This window comes from Portunus trituberculatus, chromosome 41 (genome assembly GCF_017591435.1).
Source record: "Portunus trituberculatus isolate SZX2019 chromosome 41, ASM1759143v1, whole genome shotgun sequence".
Classification (NCBI taxonomy): domain Eukaryota; kingdom Metazoa; phylum Arthropoda; class Malacostraca; order Decapoda; family Portunidae; genus Portunus; species Portunus trituberculatus.
Genome location: NC_059295.1, coordinates 19,275,208 through 19,301,293, shown reverse-complemented (window position 1 = coordinate 19,301,293; position 26,086 = coordinate 19,275,208). Strand labels below are relative to the sequence as shown.

General features: G+C 41.7%; 1 long non-coding RNA gene across 1 annotated transcript in view; it reads right to left on the bottom strand.

Annotated features, from left to right (window-relative positions):
- LOC123516584 overlaps window positions 1-25,454 on the bottom strand; it is a 204,889-nt gene extending 179,435 nt beyond the window's left edge. Inside the window, exon 1 of the long non-coding RNA XR_006678241.1 lies at window positions 25,179-25,454. This is a non-coding gene — a long non-coding RNA (uncharacterized LOC123516584). The remainder of the gene's footprint in view (window positions 1-25,178) is intronic.
- Between the last annotated feature and the right edge of the window lie 632 nt (window positions 25,455-26,086).

Below are 26,086 nucleotides of genomic sequence, written 5' to 3'. Positions count from 1 at the left end.
CAAACGCAGGTATTCTGAGCACAGTTAATGACATGCCCACCTTGACTGACTGCACGGTGTGTGTGTGTGTGTGTGTGTGTGTGTGTGTGTGTGTGTGTGTGTGTGTGTGTGTGTGTAATTCACCTCGGTCGGCTGCTGGCCACCCAGCCAGTCTATCCCATTACGGAGCGAGCTCAGAGCCCATAGACCGATCTTCGGGTAGGACTGAGACCACAACACACACTCCACACACCGGGAAAGCGAGGCCACAACCCCTCGAGTTACATCCCGTACCTATTTACTGCTAGGTGAACAGGAGCTACACATTAAGAGGCTTGCCCATTTGCCTCGCCGCCTCCGGGACTCGAACCCGGACCCTCTCGAGTGTGAGTCGAGCGTGCTAACCACTACACTACGCGGTGTGTGTGTGTGTGTGTGTGTGTGTGTGTGTGTGTGTGTGTGTGTGTGTGTGTGTGTGTATGGGCGCGCTTTGTCCAATGTCTCCTTATCTGCCTGTTTCTGTGAGTCCCTTTCTGTCTGTTCGTCTTTTTGTCTGCCTTATTCTCTCTCTCTCTCTCTCTCTCTCTCTCTCTCTCTCTCTCTCTCTCTCTCTCTGTATGTGTGTGTGTGTGTGTGTGTGTGTGTGTGTGTGTGTGTGTGTGTGTGTGTGTGTGTGTGTGTGTGTGTGTGTGTGTGTGTGTGTGTGTGTGTGTGTGTGTGTGTGTGTGTGTGTGTGTGTGTGTGTGTGTTTTCTTAACCTTTACTAAGAGACTATATCAATGTTTTCTTAACCTTTACTAAGAGACTATATCAGAGAGAGTGTGTGAGAGAGAGAGAGAGAGAGAGAGAGAGAGAGAGAGAGAGAGAGAGAGAGTATTATTGGCGTGATGAATGAAGGAGGCAGCGGGTTGGTTCCTCGTCTCCGTGCCGCAAGTTTATGAGAGGAGCACATGCGAGGCTGGAGTCTTGTGCCAGGGATAGAATGCAAAGAGGAAACGTGTAGGATGAAACAGCAACATTAACGCGGAAAGAAATGTAAAGGGGTGAATAGCTAAGAAACAAGATGACACAGGTATTGGGCAATGTTGTAGAGTAATTTGTTGAAACTCCTACACTTCTTTATGAAACTGAATGCCTTTTACAAACACTGATATATAAAAATAGGATATAAAAGAAAGATTAGAAAGTGAAAATAAGAAAATACTAAAAGCAATATATCATGGCGAAGGCGGAAGACAAACTGCATAGGACCAAAAAAAAAACAAGAAAAGAAAGAAATAGATAACAAAAAAAAAAAAGAATGGTGATGAAAAGACATGGATGGATAAAGGGATAGGTAAAGCACCAAAGTATATAAGAAGAAGAAAAGGAAACACATAAAATTCAAGAACAAGACAAACAAGCAAGAGAAAGAGAAGAGAAGATAACAAATCACAGAAAAAAGAAAGGATGGAAAGAGTAGGAATAATTTCAAAGCAACAAGAACAAGTGGAGGATAACAAGAGAAAAACGTAAACAGGGATACATCAAAATGGGATGAAAACTACGAAATCTAAACATGAAGAATGAAAACATATGGGAAGAGAAATGGAGTAGGGAGAGAAGCAATGAATAAAGAGAACTGAGGATAGAAATAAATAGAAAGTCAAGGAGATAATGAAGAAGAGGGAACAGATAAATACTCAAAAATGATAAATGATTGAAGAAAAACTAACAGAAAATGCCAAAAACGATGAACGATGATGGAGAAAATCAAAATTGTAAAACACTAAATATAAAAGAACAGATATCAAGTGTTAAGGAAAAAAGGTAAGAAGTTTACGTTGAAATACAAGATGAACATAATATAAGCAGCGAGACTAAAACTTAAAAGCGTGTGCAGTATTAACAAGACAAGAATGATGAGTGAGTAACTAATAATATAATGACCAAGGAACCACGCGATATTGTAAAGTAATCTGTTGAGACTTCCACACATCGTTATTAAGAGTGAATACATTATACATACACACCAATAAGAAAGAAGAGGAAGTGAAGTAGATGTAATGAGAAACACCCCCAAGAAATACATACTACTAACAACACATTAATAATTCATGGCGTCCAAATTGTTCTAAGTGTTTCTGAAAATGTTAAGAAAAATTATCTTTCCAAATATGACATAACCATGAAAAACTGAACAAAATCTGAAGGAAATGAAGAGAAGATGAGACAGAAACAATAGAGATGAAAGACAATTGTGATAAATATACGTGTGAAAAAAAATAAGCAAAAAAACATGAGGTTAGAGCAATATCAACGTGTGTGTGTGTGGGGAGGTGGGGTGGGGCGTGTGCGTGCGTGTGTGTGTGTAGTTCTCCGCAGTACATATCCGCAGACTTTCATAAATACACTCTCTCTCTCTCTCTCTCTCTCTCTCTCTCTCTCTCTCTCTCTCTCTCTCTCTCTCTCTCTCTCTCTCTCTCTCTCTCTCTCTCTCTCTCTCTCTCTCTCTCTCTCTCTCTCTCTCTCTCTCTCTCTCTCTCTCTCTCTCTCTCTCTCTCTCTCTCTCTCTCTCTCTCTCTCTCTCTCTCTCTCTCTCTCTCTCTCTCTCTCTCTCTCTCTCTCTCTCTCTCTCTCTCTCTCTCTCTCTCTCTCTCTCTCTCTCTCTCTTCGAATAAGAAAGACAAGTAATTTCCTTAAGAACATTTGGGACAGATTGAGAGAGAGAGAGAGAGAGAGAGAGAGAGAGAAAGGGGGTAAGGGAGCTACTTGAATATAAAAGATAAAAAAGATAAGAAGAACAATAAGTTTTTATAGGCAGTTCTTTTATATATTCAATTTTCGTACTTCTAGAAATCTGAGAGAAAAAGACGCGTAAACCCCGTAGATTTGTGTGTGTGTGTGTGTGTGTGTGTGTGTGTGTGTGTGTGTGTGTGTGTGTGTGTGTGTGTGTGTGTGTGTGTGTGTGTGTGTGTGTGTGTGTGTGTGTGTGTGTGTGTGTGTGTGTGTGTGTGTGTGTGTGTGTGTGTGTGTGTGTGTGTGTGTGTGTGTGTGTGTGTGTGTGTGTGTGTATCGTGTTTCATTCGTATGTAGCAATTATCATACACCACGATTTTTATTCTTACATCAGTCTTTCTCTCTCTCTCTCTCTCTCTCTCTCTCTCTCTCTCTCTCTCTCTCTCTCTCTCTCTCTCTCTCCCTCTCATTTACGGTAGTCGTGTCTGGTTACCGAGATAAGATCAAAGTTCAAAGACACACACACACACACACACACGCCTGGTAGCTCAGTGGTTAGAGCGCTGGCTTCACAAGCCAGAGGACCGGGGTTCGATTCCCCGACCGGGTGGAGATATTTGGGTGTGTCTCCTTTCACGTGTAGCCCCTGTTCACCTAGCAGTGAGTAGGTACGGGATGTAAATCGAGGAGTTGTGACCTTGCTGTCCCGGTGTGTGGTGTGTGCCTGATCTCAGGCCTATCCGTAGATCGGAAATAATGAGCTCTGAGCTCGTTCCGTAGGGTAACGTCTGGCTGTCTCGTCAGAGACTGCAGCATATCAAACAGTGAAACACACACACACGCACAAACACACACACACACACACACACACACATACAAACACATAAAAGAACAGACACTAAATTCATGTTAATAATCTTTCAATTTTCATTTAACTTCATGTCATTTTTCTTCCCTTTTTTCTTCACTTTCTTCATTCGTTATTGTTTTTTTTCTTTCTTTAACTTCTTACTTTAAAATGCATAATCTTTCCCATAAACCGTTTCCTTTGCACTCCCTTCAGCTTCTATTTTTCTCTCTCTAGTGCATATATTCCTTTGTTTAATATCTTTTTTTTTTCATTTTTACCCTAGTCTTCTGTAAACATCTCTTATTTCATCCTATTTTGCCAGACTCTTTTTCGCCTTCCTAATCATCCTTCCTACTTAATCCATACCTGTGCCATGTCTTTTCTCCTCCTCTTTACCTACCTTTTATTTTGTCCCTTCACTAAAAAAAAATAATAGTACTTATCCCAAGAAAAGCCAAACCTGAAAGTTGGTAAAAGAAAAGAACATAGGAAGTGTCTTTACAACCTACAGGAAACAATAAACAACAACTGTAAACACACACACACACACACACACACACACACACACACACACACACACACACACACACACACACGGGGGTCTTGTGGTTTAGAGGGCAATTTTACAGTATTATTCTCCATTTCCGTCTTTTCTTCATTTTTTTTATCATCTTCCTCTTTTCCTTCACTATTTTTTTTCTACGTAGCAATGATCAGGTGGCAGTTGGCTTAACACTTTTTGTTAACACTACCTATGGATATTATGTTCTTTGCAGTATCAGGTGATGTCTTATTGAATACGTATATGGTAAATTCTCTCTCTCTCTCTCTCTCTCTCTCTCTCTCTCTCTCTCTCTCTCTCTCTCTATTGTGCATCATATCAGTAGGATGTGTTTCAAAATGATTTATGAGAGAGAGAGAGAGAGAGAGAGAGAGAGAGAGAGAGAGAGAGAGAGAGAGAGAGAGAGAGAGAGAGAGAGAGAGAGAGAGAGAGAGAGAGAGAGAGAGAGAGAGAGAGAGAGAGAGAGAGAGAGAGAGAGAGAGAAAGACAGACAGACAGACAGACAGACAGACAGACAGACAGACAGACAAACAGACACACAGAGAACTTTCCTTCCTCATCCCCTTCACCTTCCCCCCTCCCCCTCCCCCTACACCCATCACATCATCAAACAAAACAGGTACACATACACTCAACAGAACAACAACAGTGAAGGGAACACCATTCTCGTCTCTTTTGGTCGTAGATACTAACACGAGACACTGCAGTCACTCATTTTCATCTCCTGACCCTCACTCCCTCCATCCCTCCCTCCCTCCACTCCCTCCGTCTTCTTCCTCCGCTGGTTCAAACTTGCCTCCCTCCCAGCAGCAGCAGCAGCAGCCGACTCACTCACATGGGGGGAACGAACCTAAATGTACCCAAACTGGATACAAAAACCCACCGTCCCACTCGCACCGACGCGGCAACCTGGAGGGGGGGGGGACGACCCGCTCTAGTGGCCTGGGCATCCCTCACTGATCTTGTCACATCGGGGTTCAAGGGTGGTGGTGGTGGTGGTCAGGATGAAGAGGATGTACTTCAAGAGTATATGGAGCAGGAAAGTGAAGGAAGAGGAAGAAGAAGAAGGAAGAATTGAAGGTCGAGGTGCAGATGGAGGAGGAGAATAAGAATACGAAGATGGAGATAAAAATGGGGAAGAAGCAAAGAACAACAACAGGAAAAGAGAAAAGGAGGACGAAAGAAGAAAAAATAAGAGATAATAGATAAAAAAAAAAGAGAAGCAGGTGTCTGTCTGGGAAAGAATAAGAGGTTGTGATTTTAAGAAGGTTGCAGAAGTAAGTACGTAAGAACGATGAAGAGAGAAAAAGAAACATGTCTTGAAGGATTGTACGAATGAGGTTCAAACGTGGAATTCTTTGGGGTTATGAACTGAAGGAGGAGGAGGAGGAGGAAGAGGGAGGAGGAAGAGGAGGAGGAGAAGGAGGTATAGGATTAGCAGGAGGAAGAGGAAAGAATGAGAAGAAAAATCAGGAAAACAATTATTACACAGAAACAGAGAGAGTAAAAAGCAACATTAGGACAACAATTAGTAATAAGTGAAGTTATCTACTACAGCTACTACTACCACTACTACTACTACTACTACTACTACTACTACTACTACTACTACTACTACTACTACTACTACTACTACTACTACTACTACTACTACTACTACTACTACTACTACTACTACCACTACTACTACTACTACTACTACTACTACTACTACTACTACTACTACTACTGACAACATGATAGATTAAATAAAGGTTACTACGCTCTCATTTCTACTTCAAAAGAGAGAAGGAGGAGGAGGAAGAGGAGGAGGAGGAGGAGGAGGAGGAGGAGGAGGAGGAGGAGGAGGAGGAGGAGGAGGAGGAGGAGGAGGAGGAGGAGGAGGAGGAGGAGGAGGAGGAGGAGGAGGAGGAGGAGGAGGAGGAGGAGGAGGAGGAGGAGGAGGAGGAGGAGGAGGAGAAGAAGGAGGAAGAGGAAGAGGAGGAGGAGGAGTGGAGGGGGAAGCGTGAGGTCTTCATAGGCGGGCCGACCCTTGCACTGCTCAGAGTTGAGAATTATCGGAGGGAAAAATATATATAGATACGAGAGATGGATCGCGATGGCGGCTCTGGATAATATTACACGTATGCCCGGTTTAATTTAATTTGCAGCCATTACTCCTCCTCGGCAAACTTTAAAATAGGGGGTCAAGAGAGGAGGAGGAGGAGGAGGAGGAGGAGGAGGAGGAGGAGGAGGAGGAGGAGGAGGAGGCCCAGGTTCACCTTAAATTAACTGTGAGCACGGAGTTGGCCAGGTCTGAGCCGCCATCATTTCCCGGTCAGACCTCGACAAATTACAAATACGGCCTTGATTGCACTGCTGAGGATAAGTTAAGAAGCTCACCTCTCTCTCTCTCTCTCTCTCTCTCTCTCTCTCTCTCTCTCTCTCTCTCTCTCTCTCTCTCTCTCTCTCTCTCTCTCTCTCTCTCTCTCTCTCTCTCTCTCTCTCTCTCTCTCTCTCTCTCTCTCTCTCTCTCTCTCTCTCTCTCTCTCTCTAGCCCTTCAGATATAAGATTAATGCAGAACGGTGATACTGATACAAGAGGAGGGATACAAGGAAATATTGGGGAGGTGTTCCGGGGAGGACTCTAATGATGTATGGGGAAAGAGAAGAAGGAAGTGGAAAAGTATCGGGGATAAAGGGTCACTTAAAGGTGGGGATGAGTGGTGAGAGGCTGTTGCTAAAGTTCAAAATCACCTTAATTTACATGTTATTCCCCCTAGATGTCGCTCTTAAGACGGGGTTCGACGAAGTGTGAAGGAGACTGAAGAGTGGATGGTGGATGGTGAATGAGAGAAGAGAAGAGAATTAATGATGAGGTATATAAAGGTGCAGGAAAACTTAGTGCCCTTCCTTCCTCGCTAGGCCGAGCAGGTGCTGGCGTATGTTAATAAGTCAGCAGGAACATAATTACAGTACGTGGCAGAAATGGAGAGTGAGTAATGACGGCGTGGCTGCGTTCCCTCCCTCGACTGATTGTCATGGTCGTATGTGTTATGAGCGCAGCGCCCCATCCATCACCTGCCACCAATTACCTCCACAAGATCCCTGCAGCAGCAGCAGCAGCAGCATGAACAGCAGCGGTAGCAGCAGACAGGCAAAGGAGGCACTGGGCATAAACAATGGGCAGAGATGGGTGACACGCAGCGTGGTGTCCTGCAAGGCGACCCATTCACTCACCCTTGCGAGATCGACCAGGGCGAGGGTAAGAGGCTGGCAAGCAAAAGTGAGGGCCATTATGTATCGCAAGGGTGGAGCGTGATGCCCGCCACGCTCCGCTGACCTTGATGGACGCTCGCGGGGCATAAGGAGCATTGAGGTGGGAGCTGCGAGTTTGTTCAACACTGACGTGGGGAAACAACCCACTCCAGCCCAGCCTGAGTGGCCGCCCCTCCCCTCCCTCCCCTGCCCTTTCCTGCCCCCACACCTCTCAAGGCAGCGAGCCGCCGTCACGCTTCTTTTACATTTAGCAACAACCGGACGTTTTCCACTCTGAATCAGTGCGGATCCATGACGGGAGAGGTAAAAGTCTGACTTTGACCTCCGCCGACGACTCCATGCCCTTTCCCGCCTGACTGGCTGCCCTGGAAAGCTATACTGAACGAGAACGCTACTTTATATATTTCTTTTTGCCACAGCGGTCTGAATACTGGGTCGGATCTCTCATCCATAGTTATTAGAGAAGGATGAACGGGATAACGTGTGGCGGGCGGGCGGGCGGGATGGCGAGCGAACTTGGTGAAGCTGGCGGGTGGGCTTCGGGGCTTTGCTGGGGTGCTAAAGTGGCGTACCCTGCAGAGGACGCAGGACCTGTCACCTTCCAACACAGCTTTGCCCTTTCCGTGCCTCCGCGTTGCCCTTACTTGGCCGAGGCGGGTCAGTCATGTTGCCGGCGCGCCAATCAGCGGTCGCCACGGGATAAAGTTGGTACAATCAGGAGCTTTTGAGTCCCTTCTCGCCCCGGAGTGAGACGTAGAGATAGTGAGAAAAAGAAAGACATAAAGCTCCTTTCCACGCAACAAATCCACTGGGGAACACAAAGGCGCCGAGTTTAGAGTGAGGCCGAGCAGAATGGAGCCGAACGTAGGCTACCCGCAGGTGGAGAGGAGCAGGATCCTACCTGACTTCTTTTTATAGGAACCTAGAAACACCCCTTCCGTCGCTCACCTGCTTCGCTTCGGAGCCAATCAACAAGGCGAACGAGCCTCACTAGCCTCACCTTGCTGATCCAAACTTGATCCGGCAGCAGGAACCGAAAGAACTCGAAAGCCTTCCGTTGTACCATGATTACCAAGTGTTGCCTCTTTCCTCTTCCCCTAATCTGCTCGTCCAATCCATCCACTGCTCCTCATCCTCCCCCGCCCGCTCCCTCACTCCAAACACTACTTCTCTTTTTCTCGCCGATGTAGGAGTAGGAGGTAAATGCTTATTGCAAAGTCCTCACTGGATGTGCTGAGAAAGCGGCGGCATGAATCATGGGACAGTAATAGTGACGAGGGATAGGTAAGTCAAGAGGATGATTGTTGGAAAAGTGATGCAGTTAATGAGAAAAATTCGGGAGGCAGTGGTGACGGTGGAGCGTTCTTAGTGACCGCGATTGAGTGATGTCTAGTTATCGCTCCAATCCACCTTGTTATGTGTACGTGGTGTGGTGTGTGTGTGTGTGTGTGTGTGTGTGTGTGTGTGTGTGTGTGTGTGTGTGTGTGTGTGTGTGTGTGTGTGTGTGTGTGTGTGTGTGTGTGTGTGTGTGTGTAAACCCTTGCAGGGCCCACCCGCGTTCCCTCAAGGTCGGCAGTCGGGTCCTCGCTGAATTAGAGAGCGACACTTCATATTCTTCGACTGAGTTTAGAGCAGAGGGCGTTGGCTCTCTCTCTTTCTCTCTCTCTCTCTCTCTCTCTCTCTCTCTCTCTCTCTCTCTCTCTCTCTCTCTCTCTCAGGCAAACATTCACATTCATACAGGAAGAAGGGGATAAGGAAGACAAACATAACATTTACATATACAGTGTAATGCATACTATAATAACTCCCTTCGTGAACTTCTACCTGACGAAGGCTGACGAATAGTAATGACTGCCTTAACGACTGTGATGAATGGGCACTGGCAGGCCTTTCCCAGCTCGCCTCTGTCACCACTCACCACACGCGGCCGTACATCACCACACACGCACTCATTTGTAAATTTATCACTCATGACTTCCAACTGGGCCCAGGAAGTGGCTTCATCTTAATGCTGGGTTAGGCATTGCTCAGGAAAGGATAATAATGAGAGAGAGAGAGAGAGAGAGAGAGAGAGAGAGAGAGAGAGAGAGAGAGAGAGAGAGAGAGAGAGAGAGAGAGAGAGAGAGAGAGAATTATGCATCCTGTTCTTGACAAATGGAATATTTAAAGAAGTATGTTTTTAGACACTTACAGACAGGTACAGACAGACGGACTCACGGGGACACACACACACACACATACACACACACACACACACACACACACACACACACACACACACACACACACACACACACACACACACACACACACACACAATTTCAGTATTTGACTTAACGTAGAGGGAATTTTATAGCTTCCTCACGCATATCAGAGTTCGAATCTTAGTCACTCTGCCTTTCGTCAACACATACAAGTCAGGTCACCCTAAAACAGCCTCCAGGAACCTTGCAGAACTCCAGATGGCTTACTTTCTTCTCAAACTTAAAGAAAAAAAAAAAAAAAAAACACGCTGACGGTATGTTTATTCTTATCATCTTGGCATATTTGTACTCTTAAATGTTCCAGGTTTTCTCTGATGATTTTTGCTTCTCCTCCCTAAAAGATTCCCGTGCTACATATGTATTACTCCCAGACTCTCTAATGGAAAAAAAAAAATAGATAAAAAGAAGCATAGTCCTTAATTCCCTGCTCGCCCAAGTTACTAATCTTCATACTTCTCTACCATTAAAAAAATACAATTCCGAAATAAGATCAAATTATATCAAACTACTAAATAAAAACACGACAGGCTTCACTTGGCTCCAACTTCCCTGAATTCGCAAAATGTCTATCCAATTGTTTTGAGATACTTTGCTTACTGAGTGTTCATTGAAGTCTTTCTGGCACGATCTCTCTCTTTCTCTCTCTCTCTCTCTCTCTCTCTCTCTCTCTCTCTCTCTCTCTCTCTCTCTCTCTCTATCTATCTATCTATGTACTTGCTTTGAGATACTTTATTTACTGAGTGTTCATTGAAGATCTCTCTCTCTCTCTCTCTCTCTCTCTCTCTCTCTCTCTCTCTCTCTCTCTCTCTCTCTCTCTCTCTCTCTCTCTCTCTCTCTCTCTCTCTCTCTCTCTCTCTCTCGGGCTTGGATTTTTGTTGCCCCGTGTCACCTAGTAAAGCCACCCCGTTAAGACCACGACAAGGAGACACGTGGGGAAGACGAGTTAGGCGAGAAGGGAAACTGGTCAGCACCTCCAAACTCTGCCCTGGACCTGCTTTTGTTCTCCCTCCTTTGGTTCAGCAAATCTCTCGAGTATAAATTCTAATCAGTCTTTTTTTTGTTCTCTCTCTATTTTTGTCTCTCTGCTTGTCTTTGTTTTCTTTCTGTCTCTCTCTTTAGCTCCTAGTTACAATCTCCCACATTCGTTTTCTTATAATTTGCTACAGGGCATGTTCAGGATGTTTTTTTGTTGTTCTTTTAATCAGATCTCAACAACACTGACTTCTTCTCATTTGTATCATTATCAAAACAACCACCGCTATCGATACCAGAAGTACCACTCTGGTTACTATTTCTTCTAATAATAATACTATTACAACAATACCTTTACTACTACAGTTGCTGCTGGTACTACAAATGCTGCCTCGTCTACTATTACCAGTTTAGGAAACTATCACTACTTGAAAAATTGTAATAAAGAATAGGAAAGAAAGAAAAAAAATATTAACTCCTTCAACACTGGAACGCTTTATTTTACTGTAAGTTTTAGGTACGACTGGACGATTTTAGTGATATTAGGAAAAGTCTATGGAGGTGAGAAGGTTAATGGCCACAGTCGTCAATATTTTAATCCCCACATAAATTGCTAAAGCTGCATAAAATCACCAAATAATAAGGAAAATGAATATGGAAAGAAAAGAAAAGGAGAAGTAAACTGAAGACCAACGAAGTCAGAATTGTGTTTAATAAAAGGAAAAGAAAAGGAAAAGAGAATATAAAGGAAAGAAAATATAGAGGAACCAGAGATCACCAATACAAAGGCTACACTTCCAACCTGCAGCACCTTCTCTCTCTCTTCTGACGCTCTGAGCATCTTCACTCTTCCCGCTACGACAAGACGGTTCGCTCAGCTTCATTTTCCTTTCGACATGGAGGTGTTGGTGGAGCCCGCGATGGCCACACTACCCCTCGACCCACTGAGTAATGATCCTTCCCCAGCCAAGCATAAAAAGAGATCAAACGCCGCTACACTTCACTTATATACAGCAGGGAAAAAAAATGTTATCAAGCTGCGTCATCTAATTTAAGTTTGTGTGTGTGTATGTGTGTGTGTGTGTGTGTGTGTGTGTGTGTGTGTGTGTGTGTGTGTGTGTGTGTGTGTGTGTGTGTGTGTGTGAATATATAGTCCATGCGAAGAAAAGAATAAAGGTTTCGTGTGATGAAAATTGATGAATAGATAGTAAAAAAGAGTCGATAGAAGGGCTGAAACGTACACCCACGCAAACGCAATCAAGCACACACACACACACACACACACACACACACACACACACACACACACACACACACACACACACACACACACACATGCACACAATCGATACCAAATATATGCACACAATTAACGGCCAGGAATAACTCTGAGCGCTGCTATTAACCATGAGACTTAAAGCTGCCAGTGTGCCTCTCCATCACCCACTCCAGTGAGGTGTATAGGAAAAAGCCTTATTAGCGTATTAACCTCCCATCCACCCACTTGTAATTACCTTCCTAAACATTCATAACTGACGTGGAAACAAACGAGCTCAAGAAAAGATTAAGCATGAATTGTCTTGCTCTCAACACTGATCTGTTTTGTGATTGTTCCTTAATCGTCTTTACGTGGAAATGAACGCACGAGTCACTCTTATTTATCATCCGGGCTTAAGTCAGTGTAAATATTTTTTCTTACCAAGTCTGCCCTTCCTGTGTGATTTCAACGCTACGGTAAGTAAGAAGGAAGTGTTTATACTGCTGGGAACTCTGTCTTTTATAGTGCTTGTTAGAGGCTACATGGTTCAATATCTGTTTTGTTTTGTTTTTCCTGTTTAAGAATTACATGTTACTCTCTCTCTCTCTCTCTCTCTCTCTCTCTCTCTCTCTCTCTCTCTCTCTCTCTCTCTCTCTCTCTCTCTCTCTCTCTCATAAAACTTTCGCCACACTTAAGGCTGATCACGGGAGGCAAGAGGTGCATCACAGCCTCCCACCACATGGTTAGTCGTATGGCAAAAACACATGAAGGTAAGGCAAATAACTAAACACCCGGGCAGGAAAGCAGGTAGACTGGTCGACACACCGCCATGTGCCCTAACCAAGCAAAGGAGGGAAGGCAACAGTCACACTTGCAGTATCTCAGAGAAGAGAGTAAATAGTAAATGGAAGCATCCTTTCCGGGAAGGGACAGACAAACAGCAGCGAGCAGACAGTCGGCAAAGCGTCCCATATTTGTCTGAGTGGCTGAGATGAACAAACCCCGACACCCGCTGCTGCGAAACGGGCAAGCGGACAGGATGGCAAGTAGGCAGACGCAGCGGGAGGCAGACAAGCAGGCAAAGCAGTCCAGGCAGACAAGCAGCTCCCACGGCCTCTGGAATCCTCACCTCCCTCTCTCACCAGCAATATGCAGCTCGTATCCGGGTAGCGGACACTGGTGCACTTCGTAATGGTACAACTGCCGTGACCTTCCCCATCATTACTCCTACTGCACTGACTTCTCCAGACACAGACCAGCCAAGGAGTCGTAAGAGTGAACATATAAACGTAATTGTGGCAGTTGGCAAAGGTGAAAATGGATACGAATGATATATTGAACACAGCACACCCACCCATTCACACACACACACACACACACACACACACACACACACACACACACACACACACACACACACACACACAAACACACGCACACATACATACATACAAACACACCCCTCTTTATAAGCACACCTACCTACCTCAAGTTGAAGACCCGTGATACTAGCAAATACTTCCGGGGCAAAAGATCACACATCATTTATAAGAACGACAGGACCAACAAAAAAAAATCGTTTCCTTCAACCGTGATATAAGGTAACACGTGAATAATTTGGCAACGAAGACATTAATAATTCCTTATCCCTTGCAGGAAGTTACGAGCGGTGAAAATTACAAATACAAGCCAGGAGTGAGAGAGTGGTAATTGGCGGTGCAGGGGGTAAGAAGCGGCTGGTGAGGGACGGAGAGAGGAGAGAGGAGAAAAGAGAGAGGAGAGGGAGAGGGGAGAGAGAGGAAGCAAAACCCCACGGGAAGCACATCACGCCAGACGCATAGAAGAAACACACATTTTGGACATTTTACTACTAAACATTTGCTTTATCGAGAGAGAGAGAGAGAGAGAGAGAGAGAGAGAGAGAGAGAGAGAGAGAGAGAGAGAGAGAGAGAGAGAGAGAGAGAGAGAGAGAGAGAGAGAGAGAGAGAGAGAATATACAAAAAAGACCCCAATAAACATAACACTCCCGGAAAAAAATAAGAAAATGAATAAAAATAGAAAAGAAATTGCCTCCAAAAGGATAAAACAAGAAAAAAAAAACAAGACACAAAATAATGCAACAGGAATTGAGTAACAAGGAAAAAAGGAAGAAAGGAAGGAAATAAGCGGGAAAAAACTACAAAATAAATCTAAAAAGAATAAGAAGCAAATAAATCACATAGAGGAAAAAAAAAAGGAGAAGGAAAAAAAGAGAACATAGAGGTCAGTGTCTGAGGGAAAAGTCTTCATACTCTCTTCCATATCCATTATGTCTCTCATTTTCCTATTTTTCTTCCTTCTTTCGTCTGCCCTATTTACTCCACAGCCATTAGAGTAAATTGTCAATGTGACCTGCATAACAGTGTGTGTGTGTGTGTGTGTGTGTGTGTGTGTGTGTGTGTGTGTGTGTGTGTGTGTGTGTGTGTGTGTGTGTGTGTGTGTGTGTGTGGGAGTGTTTAATATGCTTCCCACGGGTACATATGTTAAAGTGCAAATAAAAGAGGAAAAAGAAAAACATGACGAAAAACAAGGAAATGACTCGAGATAATTTCATATATCGTGTAAAATCTAACATAATTTCTCCGTTGTAATGATGACGATAATAAAACATGGAGCATAAAAAAAAAGACATTTACGAGTTGAATAAATGAAGGTTAAAAAAATGACCAGGAAAAGAGTAAAGCAATGTCCAAATATGATAAAAAAAAAAGAATGAACAAGAAAATACCTAAAATAAAAAAACTCTGAATTAGGAGAAAAAAAATAGAATGAAAGTACAAAAAAAATACAGAAAATGAAAAACAACACTTCTATAAACAAAAATAAAAAAATAGAAAAAAATAACTAAAATGAAAAAAAAAGTAAATGGGAACAAGAAAAAAAACTCCTTAAAACAAAAACTTTCCATTGTAAATAAAAAAAAAAAAAAAAAAGAAAAAGAGAAATAAAAAGAAACTAACTAAAGGAGGGAAAACGCACTTCAGAAAACGACCACAAAGAGAATAACACTAACCTCAAGTGAACAAGTCAAAACATCAAAAAATCATCAGCTTGGAAACTCTCTTATTCTTCCTTTCCTCTCACCTCTCTTCCTCTCTCTTCCTCCTCCTCCTCTTCCTCTTACAAATGCTGCACCTTTCTCGATCACTTTCCCTAACCACCAAATATTTTCTCTCCTTTTCCTCCACCTCTTGATATAGAGAGATCTGACCTCTATGTTGCTCTCTTCCCTCCTTTTAATAACTTCATGAACCTTCTCTTTTAAGTTCATGTTGCGATTCAAGAGAGGAGGAGGAGGAGGAGGAGGAGGAGGAGGAATGAGAGGAAGACAAGAATGGAGGAAAAGAGGAGAACAAGTAACGAAGGAGAGAAGGAAAGGAGGGGAGGACAAAAATAAGATTAAAAAGGAAGAAAAGAAGGAGTAGATTAAGGCAAGAATGGGGAAGGAGAGAATCAGAAAGCTAGAAACGAGAGAGTAGAACGGGGAAAAAGAGAAGAAAAATAAGATAAGGAGGAAGACGAGAAAGAGAAAAAGATTGGGAGAGAAAAGATCACGGCAGGAATGAAGGAAGAAAAAGAGGAGCAGAAAAAATTAGAGAATTAGCATAAGAAGTAAGAGGAAGAAGAAGAGAAGAGAAGTAAAAAAGAAAGTGAGGAGGAAAAAAGGAAGAATAACACGGATAAAGAGGAAAAAAACAGGAAAACAAAAAAAAATAAAATAAAAGAGGAAAGAAAAATAAGATAGAACACAGTAAAGAGAAGAAGAAGAAAAAAGAACTAAAAAAGAAAGATAAGAGAGAAAAGGAAAACAAGTAGAGAGAGAGAGAGAGAGAGAGAGAGAGAGAGAGAGAGAGAGAGAGAGAGAGAGAGAGAGAGAGAGAGAGAGAGAGATAATTGAGGTGTTCCGTAAAATATGCATAATTTTTCTCGATCGTCGCTTGGTTGTGTTTATCAGTAAGATCACGACAGGTTACGGCGTCTCTGGTATGATGGATGTTCACTTGTCTCTTCCTCTTTACCGCTTCCTCTTCCTCTTCCTCTCCTCCTCCTCCTCCTCCTCCTCCTCCTCCTCCTCCTCCTTCTTCTTCACCTCCTCCTTCTTTTAATCCTCATCCTCTTTCTTAACCACTTTGATTTTTGGTTCCTGTTCTTCTTCTTTTATCTTTTCCTCTTCTTCCTCTTGCATCTTATTCTTATTTTCTTTCTTTTTGCGTTCTTCCTTCTTCGTTCTCTTCTTTCTCGTTCTTTTCCTTTTTCGTCTCTTCATTCCTCCTCCTTCTTTATTTCTATTATTTTTTCTCTATTTAACTCTCTCTCTCTCTCTCTCTCTCTCTCTCTCTCTCTCTCTCTCTCTCTCTCTCTCTCTCTCTCTCTTCTGTTATTACTCCTTCTCTTTACCCTCTAATTTTCTCCTCCTCCTCCTCCTCCTCCTCCTCCTCCTCCTCCTCCTCCTCCTCCTCCTCCTCCTCCTCCTCCTCCTCCTCCTCCTCCTCCTCCTCCTCCTTCTCCTCCTATTCCTCGTACTCTTCCTCCTCCACCTTCTTCGTCCGATATTTCTATGTCATATTGTAAATTCAAGTCGTGACTACTAATTTTCATCTTTTCTTTCCATCTTTCTTTTACATTTTGGTTCACCAGTCCTAAAATGGGTTCAGTGTTCCATTTCAATGCATTTTTTTTCATTCTCCTTCGCACATAATAGAGATAAGGAAAAAATAGGGGGTGTGCTCTCTCTCTCTCTCTCTCTCTCTCTCTCTCTCTCTCTCTCTCTCTCTCTCTCTCTCTCTGATAAAGATATGGGAAAGTAAGAGAAAAACTTGAAAATATTAACCAAAATGAAAAAAAATATATAGAACAAACATGTCATTTCTAAGTATAAAATATAAAACAATAATTGAAATAAAAGTAAAGTAAAAGTTATGAAAAACAATATAAATAAAAAAAATGAAAGGAAAATAATATAATGATAACGAAAGTGTCTCTCAAAATTCTCAAAAAATAAAAAATAAAAAACAAGTAGAAAGAGCAAGTGAAAGTGTAATAAGGTTTTAAAGTCAGCAGAGGAGGAGAAGGAGGAAGAGGAGGAGGAACAGGAAGAGGAGGAGAAGAAGAAGAAGAAGAAGAAGAAGAAGAAGAAGAAGAAGAAGAAGGAAGAGGAGGAGAAGGAGGAGGAAGAATAAGGAAATAAATTCATTTTCTCCAATCTCTATCTGACAGTAATGGAAAGGATAAAAACTGGAAGCGAGGAGAAAAAGGAGGAGGTAAGGGAGAAGGAGGAGAAGGAGGAGAAGGAGGAGGAGGAGGAAGAGGAGGAAAAGTCAAAGAGGGGTAGGAATATGACAAATAGGACACACACAAAAGAAAAAGAAAGAATAATTTAGTAGAAAAGAGAAGAGGAAAGATTTAGTGTTCTATCTCAAACAGCAACACTTTTAACACTATAAATCGACTTTTTTTTCAAGAATATAGCAAGAAAAGAAATAGGAGGAAAACAGAAAGAAGATGAGAAATAGGGAGAAGAAGCAATGAATAAAAAAAAAATCAATGTTAATAAAAGACATGCAATAGAATAAAAATGTCAGAAATAATGTAAAAATACCGAAAAAGGAAATGAACAATAGTTAGAAAAGGAAAAAAATGTAGATAAAAGGAAAATATGTAAATAAAAACATAAGTAGAAAAAATAACGAGAGAGAAAAAAGAAACGAAGAAGAAAAAAGAAAGAAAAAAAAAAAAAGATGATAAAAGGGGGATGGAGAGATATAAAGGAAAGGAGAAGGAGGAGGAGGAGGAGGAAGAGGAGGAGGAAGTAGTATTGGTAGTGGTGGTGGTGGTGATGGTGGTGGAGGAGAAGGAGGCAAATACACTCTTTACCTCACACCTCCACTTGTCAATAATGGAGAGGTGAGGAGCTGAGGAACCGGTCCCACTAATAGCCGGCTTCCTGCCCACCTCATCCCCGCCCTCCTCTCTTCCTCATCTTCAGGGATAATTTGTAATAATAAATAATTCAACGTGCAATTTCACTCTCACGAGAAGAGCGATCATCCCAGTGGCCTCTTCCTCTTCCTCTCTCTCTCTCTCTCTCTCTCTCTCTCTCTCTCTCTCCCTCTCTGCCTTGAGAGCTTATCTGGCATCTTATGTGAGAGAGAGAGAGAGAGAGAGAGAGAGAGAGAGAGAGAGAGAGAGAGAGAGAGAGAGAGAGAGAGAGAGAGAGAGAGAGAGAGAGAGAGAGAGAGAGAGAGAGAGAGAGAGAGAGAGAGAGAGAGAGAGAGAGAGAGAGATTATGAATTCTTCTTACAAAATTAGTGAGTCCTCTTCCTCTTCATTCAATTTGTGTATCTACTCTTCTTCTTTTTTTCTATTCCTTTTCATCCTTTAGATTATGTTCCTACTTTTTTTCCTCTTTCTCTTCCTTGTTCTCTTCTACCACTATCATTAAACCTAAACCTCCTCTTTCCTTTCCCTTTTATTCTTCATCCCAATTTCCACCTATTCATTTCATTTCTATTTCCCTTTCATCATCTCTTCCTCTCCGGCAACCCGCTCGTTCTTGTTCCTGTTCTTCTTTCCACCCTCACCTGATAAGGACGAGGCGTGGATCTGATAGCAGCAAGGGAGGACAGGTGTCAAGCAGGTATAGAGTAGTGTTCAGGTGTGTTATTTACCTGGGAGGGGCACGCTATTAATTGATTGTGTAGCTGCCGTGGCGAAGGAGCTGTAGGAGGTGCGAGGAGGCGTGGACAAGAGTAGAGAATGGGAATGGATTTGATGAAGTAGATAAAAAGGCTTTGAGAGGAGTGATGAGTGTGTGGCAGGAGAGAAAATGAGAGTGAGGATTAGGTGGTGGATAGCAGGATTGTCTTATATCAAATTGTGGTTTTTGGGAGGGATTTTTGACGGGTAGTAGATGGGTGAGATGCAAGGAAGGTGGATGGGAAGGTTCTGTGAGACTGGAGGAATTTAGGAATGAAAATTGTGCATGGAGAGATAAGAAAAGGGTATGAAAAAGTGAAGGAGAATTAAGGATAGGGAAAGAGATGAGGAGTATGATAAGTGAAATTGAAAAGGAGGTTACGACGAAGAAAAGAGATATAGGGGCATGGGAAAGGTGCAGATAAGGTAAGGGGAAGATAATAAAGATAAGAGTGGAAAACATAAAGGTAATGGGCTGGAAAGATAAAGAAAAGGAGAGAAAAATCTTCATGGGAAATGTTTTCAAGAATAAGTACAGATATAATAAACATGAGAGCAAAAGAAAAAAAGGAGTATCATAACCGAAGATTGTTCCTGGAAATGCCTAAAGAAAAATAATGATTTGCTCCTTCATCCTGTGTTTTTTCACCGCCACGTGTCTCACCACAACATGAATGAGAGTATCGCATGGTCTGCTTACTTCATCGATGCATGGAATAACACTGATCAAAGAAGAACTCCAAGAAATAAGGAAAAAAAAAATTCTGGTTCATTCAGTTTTTCCCCTGTCTCTCTCCGCTATACTGTTTCTTTTTCACCGCCACGATACACACGCTCACCTTACCAACGCATGAATGAGAGTACCGCATGACAAACTTATTTCACTCACGAATGGAAAATGACTTCATATATATAAAAAAAAAAAAAAAATGGTTCAATTAGTGCTTTCTCACCAACACAATCCACACACACTTGTTTAACATGAAGGAGAACATCACATAGTGTACTTACTATTTCACTGATGCATGGAGGAACATAATTTAAACAATACAGATTTACGAGTGGAAAAAAATAATAAAATACCGGTTCTTAATGTATATTCCATGACCAATAATTCCAGCTTTTTTTTTCCATGCAATATCGTATTACCTTTTGTCCCTCTGCCACTCAGAGTTCAATGAGCCAGCACCGATAAAAACAATACAAAGCAACTCTTCCTTATCGTGAATCAGAGGCAACACAAAAAAAAAGCAGCAAAAAGACACCTTTGTATAAGTAGTAATGGATAGCGAGCATAAAGACCCATATTTTAAAACACTGCTCTGTCAGGCTATAGAGATAAAAAAAAAAAAAAACACATCCTTGTATAAGTTGTAATAGTGAGCATGAAGGCCCATATCCAGAAACTATTTGCTCTCTCACTACAACTATTTTCAAAGACCACAAAAAAAAAAGAAAAAATTAGGTGGGTTTTTCAAGTGTTTCTCCAGTTAATAGTAAAAAAAACCTTGCCATTCTGTCTGTAGCACTGTAAAAACACCTTAAAAAACTCGTGTATATTTAAATAAAGGCCTTTGAAATAGTCGAGGTGAAGCACGGAAGTGTTTGAGAATACGTGCTGAAGTCTCACGCGGGCAACATAGGGAAGCACCACATAATACCATTTGGTTGATTATTTTTACGATTTCTGACTTGTTCTTTCTCTTCTGTTTCTATTTTTCTTCTCCTCCTATTGTGCATTTTTTTTGCGACGAAAAATGCGGAGATGTGATAAGAAAAAAATATTGAATCATAACTCACAAAAAAGAAAAAAAAGAGAAAAATTCAAGTAAGTAGAAAGAAATTGCCCTTCAGAAAACTTCCCAATCCCTTCTTGAAATAATTTAGATCATATCAAGACAGAAATATGATGAGCTCTAGATTTTACTAAATAAACTCGGAATGTGTGTGTGTGTGTGTGTGTGTGTGTGTGTGTGTGTGTGTGTGTGTGTGTGTGTGTGTGTGTGTGTGTGTGTGTGTGTGTGTGTGTGTGTGTGTGTGTGTGTGTGTGTGTGTGTGTTCATCTATAGATATCGCTTTACAACATGATGTCAATTTGAAAACATCTGTGGGAAAGAAATCGGTCAACCCATTCATGTGTATGTTACTTGGGAAACATCCTTAATTCAAAAGAATCCTCAATAATTTATATTCCTCCATAAAAAAAAAAAAAATCAGATATATATAAACCAAAAAAATCCAAGTTGAAGGATATGAAAAATAAATAGCTAATCTTCAGAGAGAGAGAGAGAGAGAGAGAGAGAGAGAGAGAGAGAGAGAGAGAGAGAGAGAGAGAGAGAGAGAGAGAGAGAGAGAGAGAGAGAGAGAGAGAGAGAGAGAGAGAGAGAGAGAGAGAGAGAGAGAGAGACCCAATGAGTACAACCAATACCATAAGCCCTCTCTCAGTGAACCACAAACCCAAATCGTATTGAAAAAATTAAACCACAAAAAAACACTTCTCAGACCCAACGAGTGGCGAGGATTGGAAGCCAAAAAACAGACACCACACACATAACACTGAGGAGGCACACATATACACACACACACACACACACACACACACACACACACACACACACACACACACACACAAGATGAAATAATAGGGAGAAAGGGGGTTGCAGTTGAAGTGTTTATGAGGTCAAGGAGGGAAAGGAAGACAGAGAGAGATAGAAAAAAGGGAAAAGAAGGGAGAGGGATAGAAGAAGTGGGTGTTATGGATGGAGAGTAAAGGGGGGTTGGGGGTTAAGGGTCACTAAGGATGGATGGGGTTATTGGCCGAAAAGAGTGATGGGTTTAGCCAAAAGAGAAGGAGAGAGGGAGAGAGCATAAAGAGTGATGGAGAGTCGCATGAGTAATGGGGGCCAGGGAGCGTGAGTGATGGGGTGGCTTATAATACAAGGTGGAAGGGAGAAATTTGCCAGTAACCTTTGTGGAAACTTACGAGCCGGAGTTAAGTACTGATGCTGGTACAGGGAGAAGCACGATCAGAGGACAAAGGGGAGAAAAAAGAGGGACATCAGTAGCAACAGTAGAAGTAAAAAGCAAAAGGAATATTAGTAGTAGCAGTATCAGGAGAAAAAATAATGATTAACAGCACCAACAGAAATAAAAGATATAAGCATATAACAGTATCAAAGCCAGAATGGAGTAAAAGACATCAGTAGTATCTGTACAAGAAAAAGGAGGAAATATTAATATCAGGACATTGATAGCATTTCTACAAGCAGAAAGGAAATCTTCTAACCCATTTAACTTACTACTACAACTATACTATTAATACTATTACTGCTACTACTACTACTACTACTACTACTACTACTACTATTACTATACCTCTCTCTCTCTCTCTCTCTCTCTCTCTCTCTCTCTCTCTCTCTCTCTCTCTCTCAACAGCAGAAGAAAAGGCAGTGACGGACATCAGTGGCAGTTGTAGAAGCAAAAATAAAGGCAAAACATGGGAATATAAGAAAATAAAAGGAGTTTCAATATGCCACCAGGCCTACATCTGGCAGCCCCTACATAATACATACCCACCTTTGTATTTTCACTTCTCATTAAGATTCATCAATGTGTTTCATCTCCTTTTAAATTTTCCAGCACTAACATTCCTACCCCATCCTCAGAGTCCCCTTCCGACTATACATATTCTTATTTAATTTCTTTAGAGACCGAAACCTCAGAGGGTCTTTTTTTATTTTACTTTTTTGCCCTTGGCCGTATTTCCCTCTTACATAAAATAATAAATAAATAAATCCCTCATTCCTGACTTTATACTACTCATCTATATACAGCACTACTTTTGAATCAATCTTTTAATATCTCACTTTGTAACTCTAACTTGGAAAGACTTCAATTCGCTTGGCCATGAGGATTTTATTTATATGACAGGAAGAAAGGAACTACGGAAAGGCGAATGGAGGTCAGATTAAGAGACGAGGAGAGAGGAGAAGGAGGCAAGGAAGGAAGAAAAGAAGGCAGGACGGAAGGAAGGAAGGAAGGAAAGAATGTAGGTTGGAAGGTACGACAAAATGAAGAAAGGAAGGACAAAAGAAGGAAAGAAAGTAAGGAAAATGGAATGAAGCTATGAAAGAAAGTAAGGATGGAGATAAAGAAGAAAAAAAAAGGAATGAGTAAGCGCAGAGAGAGAGAGAGAGAGAGAGAGAGAGAGAGAGAGAGAGAGAGAGAGAGAGAGAGAGAGAGAGAGAGAGAGAGAGAGAAAGAGAGAGAAAAGAGAGGTCGTGGCTTGATGACGGGGCGAAGAGAACACGATGACCACAACAACCTCGGAAAACACAGACGCAAAAATTCACCGCGATTTATGGTCATTCCTCGTCTTTGTTCCTCCTCGTCTTTAGCTCTTGGCCCATCATTACCCTTTTTGAGAATATGCAATGATTCTGCTTGTATTGCCACTCATTATCATCATTATCGTGGGTCTTCATCAATATATCTAACTGTTCATCTCAACCCACCTTTCCTACCCACCAGCCACATCTCTTTCTCTTTTCTCTTTCTATTGCTTACTTATCGATTGGTCATTCTCTCTCTCTCTCTCTCTCTCTCTCTCTCTCTCTCTCTCTCTCTCTCTCTCTCTCTCACACACACACACAATGCAGATCTTTAAATTTATTTCTATATCTTTGTGATTAAAATAGTGAATAGCTGGGTTTTTTTTTCTTTTTTTTTTTGCGGGAGTTATTTTTATGTTTATATTCAACCGTATTTTTTTATTTTTTTTTTCGATTATTTCTTGAAAATATCATGACTTTCACAAAATGCAATTCCTAGAGAGAGAGAGAGAGAGAGAGAGAGAGAGAGAGAGAGAGAGAGAGAGAGAGAGAGAGAGAGAGAGAGAGAGAGAGAGAGAGAGAGAGAGAGAGAGAGAGAGAGAGAGAGAGAGAGAGAGAGAGAGAGAGAGAGAGAGAGAGAGAGAGAGAGAGAGAGAGAGAAAGAGAAAGGAAGAGGAAGGAAGGAAAGAAAAAGGAAGAAGAAAGGAAGGAAAGAGAAAAGGAAGGAAGAAAGAAAGGAAAGAGAAAAGGAAGGAAGAAAGGAAAGATAGAGAAAGAGGGAAGGAAGGAAGGAAGGAAGGAAGGAAGGAAGGATGAAAGGACAGAAAGAATGAATGAAGGAAAGAAGGAAGAAAAATGGAAGGAAGGAAAGAAATAAGTAAGGAAGGAAAAAGAAAAAAGAAAAAAAGAAAGAAGGAAACTATGCATAAAGAAACGTAAAAAGAAAATTAAAACTGAAAACACAAAAATAGACGAAAAAAAGCGAGAAAGGATGGAAGAGGAAAAACATGTGGAACGAATGAAAGAACATGAGGAACAAGAAGAGGAGGAGGGAAGGAGGAGGAAGGAAAAAGATGAAAGGTGAAGAAAAAAAAAACAAATAAAAGAATAAGACAATAACAAAGAAAAGGAGAAAACATGTGAAAGGAAATAAGAAAAACGATGAAATTTGCAGAAAGAAGTAAAAAGAAAATACCTGAACGAGAGAGAGAGAGAGAGAGAGAGAGAGAGAGAGAGAGAGAGAGAGAGAGAGAGAGAGAGAGAGAGAGAGAGAGAGAGAGAGAGATAAGAAAAATTACACAGTGGAACAAGGAAGTAAGAAATTATAGAGAAACATGAGAAAGGAAATCTGGCAAAAAAAAAAAAAAAACGTGAAAATCTTTATAAAATCGAGTAAAAAAATACAAACTAAAGAAAATAATGTAAAAAAAAAAAATGTGAAGAAAATACACATTAAACAAAGTAACGGTACAATGTAATAAGACAAACGATTAATTAAGAAATATAGATAAAGGTAATGGGTGGAGTACATTCACTAAACTAACAGGTGAATGAGATGGCGCTGTAATACATTTAGCAATCAGAAGCCTTTTGTCCCTCCAACGATACCTTTCTGGCCCCCTAGAGAGAGAGAGAGAGAGAGAGAGAGAGAGAGAGAGAGAGAGAGAGAGAGAGAGAGAGAGAGAGAATGCAGGACCGTCGTGTGACATCAATTGTACCGACACGCACCGTGGAGAAAGACACAGAGAGAACATATGAAGAATGAAATTGAAAAGGGAAGACAAGGAAGAAAGAAATAACATCCTTTCAAAGCACCGTAGCGTTTACTGTTTTCCTTGTACTCTTATAAGGCTAGTCCACACACACACACACACACACACACACACACACACACACACACACACACACACACACACACACACACACCTGTTCATTAGGCAAGGCATTCAGATAACTCACACCAGGTAACAATAATGACACAATCACTTGCATGACACCTGACGTGGACATGACATTATGAAGCAGGTAAGAAAACATTATGATTCAGTGCTCACCTGCCGATCTTAATCTTAACCTGAGTCCTGATGATGCTAATGATTGTAGTACAGTATAGTAGTAGTAGTAGTAGTAGTAGTAGTAGTAGTAGTATTTATTGAGATTTGCTTTAAGATGTAGGTGAGCAATATTTACCAGAGATTTGATGATAGCAGTAATAATATTAGTACAGTAACCACATAATCACAAGTCATACCTTTCACTCCTTCCTTGCTTTGTGGCGTGGTGGTACAATGAAGGGAGCCACATGCTGAGCCACGCGTTTAGGGACAGTGTACGTAGCGGCGCCTCGCAGGGCACGCTGGGTCCCTATTGGCGAGAAATGCAATTCATGGTTGTGACTGATCTTCAAGGGACCCTCCGACATTGTTTTTATTCACTTCACATGATTCTCTATTCATGTGACCTTGTCCCTTGCATAAATCACTGCCACTTGCCTTTGTTCCCGCTCAATTAGCCATGTATTCTGTCAAGAGCCCGCTGTCGCTCACCCTGAAAAGGAAACAACAAGGATACACACACGATACACATGATGCTTTTTAACAAAGAGACACCTTACGTAAGGAAGAACTGTTTGTCTTACTAAACTATAAGCTTTCTTACAACAAAGACGTACGCAATTTACGCAACAAATGTATTGAGAAAATTGTTTATTTAATTATACTATACGCTTTACAGCAAACAGGTACCTAATGCATGAAGAATATTGAGAAAATGTTTTGCTTTACTAATGAGTACTTTAATAATTTATCAAATATTGCAAGGATGTAGAGTATGGAAGCTTTTACATCAAGCATTTAAGTTACCCAAGATTTATTTCACTGTTTTGTTGAGTTTTCTGTAACCTTGTTCATATTCCAGAAACGAGTGTGTGTGTGTGTGTGTGTGTGTGTGTGTGTGTGTGTGTGTGTGTGTGTGTGTGTGTGTGTGTGTGTGTGTGTGTGTGTGTGTGTGTGTGTGTGTGTGTGTCAATAAGGTAAGACAGATACTCCCTTCTCACATTCGCGAAAAGACAAGCCTCTACTCCTCCTCCTCCTCCTCCTCCTCCTCCTCCTCTTGTTCACCCTCTGCCTTCCCATTTACAGTGCGTTTCCTCTCCTCCCA